Raw genomic sequence first — 3,930 nt, 5'->3', positions numbered from 1 at the left:
AGCCTTTTATACCACACCCTGGGAATGTGCTAACTGCATCTCTGGCTGGGTTTTGTAATCAATCACTCTCCAGTTGTAGTTCCTGGCATGCAGCCAGTGCACATCTGAATCACCCAGTTCACCTCTGGGTCATTCAGATGTGCATTGGCAAACTGCAGATGGGCCTGTACATGTGCTATCTTGAGCAAGGGGACCTTGCGGGCTCTGCAAGATCTCAGTCCTTCACGGCGTAGTGTGTTACCAACTGTTTTCATGGTGACTATGGTCCCAGCTGCCCTGAGATCATTGACAAGTTCCCCCGGTGTAGTTCTGGGCTGCTTCATCACCGTTCTCATGATCATTGCAACTCCATGAGATGAGATCTTGCATAGAGCCCCAGACCGAGGGAGGTTGAGGGTTAGGGTTAGGGTTAGGATCTGGCTGGTTGATGGGGGATCAAATACTTATTTCACTCTTTATAATGCACATCAATCTCTGACTTTTGTCTTCTGGGTTTCTGGGGGTTATTCTGTCTCTCACAGCTACAAGGAGGTTGAGGGTTAGGGTTAAGGTTAGGATCTGGTTGGTTGATAGGGGATCAAATACTTATTTCCCTCATTATAATGCACATCAATCTCTGACTTTTGTCTTCTGGGTTTCTGGGGTTTTTCCTGTTGTTATTCTGTCTCTCACAGCTACAACAAACCTACCATTAAAATTATGGACTGGTCATTTCTTCGTCAGAGGGCAAACGGGCAAATTCAGCAGGGGATCAAATACTTTTTCCCCTCACTGTATATCTATAGGCAATATTTGTATTTTTTTACATTGAAAAATGTATTATATATTACACATGCATAAACAGTAAAATACAGGACTCTGTACAAAGAAGAACCACTCACAAACAAAAATAAAATTCCATTACATGACAGTTAATTTATATTTCTTAAATATTTCAATAAGCGGCATTTCCTGATGGGTTGGTCTTATTCCAAGTGGAAATAAAGAGGCGTATTTCCCCCAATTTTTCACCAGACTACATTTTCCTTTCCAAAAATTCTTATACCTAGCCAGCTTTTTCATTTATATTCCAAATTCTATGTGACCACACATCACTCTGAGGGAACTTGTTTGTAGAATTTGGCCAATAATATTGTAGCTGCAACTATATATCTATTTTTCAACAGAGATATATGTTCCTTTTTAACTGATCCTTGTAAGCAATCACCAAGCAACAGCATCAGGGTATAGAAAACAGATCTTTAACAGACCCCAGGGAGGTAAAGATGGTGAAGAATGTCATATGTTTCGTGTTTCACATTTAAAAATAAAAACACTACTCCATAAACACTTCTGCCAAAAAAGTTAGGACGTTTCTTTGAAACTTTTCTGCATCAGGCATACCGTAATTGTTTCATATGACAGCTATTATTATTAATTTCCACAAAGCACAACAGCATTCTTATGGTTATAATGGTCACTAACTAAAGTAAGCATATGTAGAACACAACTATATGACACAAATATAATGGTGTATGTGTTAAGTGCCATCAAGTCACTTCCGACTCATGGCGACCCTATGAATCAATGTCCTCCAAAATGTCCTATCTTTGACAGCCTTGCTCTGGTCTTGCAAATTGAGGGCTGTGGCTTCCTTTATTGAGTCAATCCATCTCTTGTTGGGTCTTCCTCTTTTCCTGCTGTCCTCAACTTTTCCTAGCATGACTGTCTCTTCTAGTGACTCTTGCCTTCTCATAATAATGGCACAATTCACAAATCAACTCAAAAAAGGCCTAACATGGGCAAAATACATTTCTGCTTGTCAAAAGTCCAAAACCAACAATAGAAGAATGAGTCAAAATCAAGGAAGTTGCTGTCTTCTTCAAAAGAATTATCTTTGTCCTTTTGACCACAGAAGTATGGTATTGTGAAGTCAACTTAGGATCACATGGAAGCATCAGTTGTGTTCTATGTTTGCTTACTTTAGTTGGTGACCATTATAACCTTAAGCGTAGCCAGTGTGCTGTTGGGTTTTGTGGAGGTTCTCAAATCACAGCATAGGTCTTTGTTTAATATTGCTATTATTAATTGGCACAACTTTTCTTTGGTGACACACAAAAAAGGCCTTTAACAGTCACACGTCAGAGAGAAATTCAGTATATGACTCTTTTAACTGTGGAGAGTCCCACTTGTTGAATTTCTGCCTCTGTCAGGAGAAAAGTGACAACTTGAAGGAATGTTAATTCAGTAATTGTATCCTAATGAACTTTTGAGGCTGAGAGACAGAAAACATTTTAAAGCCCATGGCAATGAACAAGTTGCAATGCTTTTGCAACATCTATTGAAAGAAAAGGAAGACATCTGCCTTTTAAAATAATGCTTCTTTCAAAAAAAAGAGACTGTCACTAAAGTAAGGTGAGATTAATGGTTAAAAAAATATACCCTTGAAATGTATACTCTCTCCCTTGGAGACAGTGCTTTAAACCTTTCTGCTTGAGCTGCTGTGCTTGAACACCTGGGATTCTCTCTTGCTCAAGGTAGATTTTTCAAGATCACTATCATCCTTAACATACTTAAGTCATCACAGGGAGAAAAAATTCCCCTTAGCAGCATCAACTGTGAGCTTGGCAGGGTGACCGAAAGGGTAACGTCAGGAACGTACTGTTTATTCAAGGAAGATGATTATTATCAGTAGGTAAAAGTTTCTGAAATGTGGGAGGGGGGAGGCTTGTTCTTCATATTCAGCTTGTGCATTTTTGGCCCGCATGCTACGTAAGCATGACAATATATAAACACCGGGGCTTGGCAACAGGGTTCTAGAAGTTTCTGTTGGTTATGAGGGGATAGCTCTTGGGAATAAAAATGCACCCCAGTGTAGGGAAGGAAATAATCTTGGAATGGTCCAGGGTGATCATGAGACCAGGCTGCGACACATGTCTTGCTTCCAGCCGATTCAGCTCCAAGACATGTGTCCAGATGAAGCAATGTACTTCTGTGCTTGGTTAGCTCCTTTTGACAGTTGCCTGTAGAAAGAGAAACATCTGCTTGAAGCCAGATGGGGCTTGGGCACACTGAGCGAAGCCACTGTGTCAGTGCTCGACAGATGCCACCAGTGACTCTTCTACGCAGCAAGACATCTAAAACAATAGAGTCATGTGGAATTAATTATTTCAGTCCCAGTGACCATGTGATGGACACTCTGTGCTAGGATCTGCCACACACTTTCTCTTCTTCCTCTGCTATGCGGATGCCATACAACTGACACAGCATTAAAGGAGGCTCAGAAACTCGTATCTCATGCTTAGATCATCAGTAGGGTTGCCAGGTCTACTCTGATCACTGGCAGGGGAAGGATGGTGCGGCTGTCAGAACCAGGTTGGGAAACACCTGGAGATTTGGAAATGGAGCCTGGGGAGGACAGGGTCTTCAGTGGGGTACAATTACACAGGTCCTACCTGGAGACTGGCATCCCTAATCTTCAGTGACCCTATCATTTTAATAGGTATTTATTACTAATAAGAAGAAGAAGAAGGAGTTGGTTTTTACATGCTGACTTTTGATACCTTAAGGAGTCTCCAAGCAGCTTACAATCGCCTTCCCTTCCCCACAACAGATACCCTGTGAGGAAGGTGGGGCTGAGAAAGCTGTAAGAGAACTGTGACAAGCGCAAGGTCACCCAGCAGGCTTCATGTGTAGGAGTGTGGAAACCAACTTGGTTCACCAGATTAGAGTCTGCCGATTATGTGGAGGAGTGGGGAATCAAGCCTGGTTCTCCAGATTACAGTCCACTGCTCTTAACCTCTACACCATGTTGTTCTTGTTGATATTATTTAATAAGTATAGCTATTTATACTCTGGGAAACCAAAGCAAATTATGGTATCCTTCTTCCCCATTGCATCCTCAAAACCACATTCCCGTGAGCTAGGTTAGAATGACAGAGTGACTGGCCC

Source organism: Euleptes europaea, chromosome 16 (genome assembly GCF_029931775.1).
Source record: "Euleptes europaea isolate rEulEur1 chromosome 16, rEulEur1.hap1, whole genome shotgun sequence".
Taxonomy (NCBI): domain Eukaryota; kingdom Metazoa; phylum Chordata; class Lepidosauria; order Squamata; family Sphaerodactylidae; genus Euleptes; species Euleptes europaea.
This window is presented reverse-complemented; position numbering follows the sequence as displayed.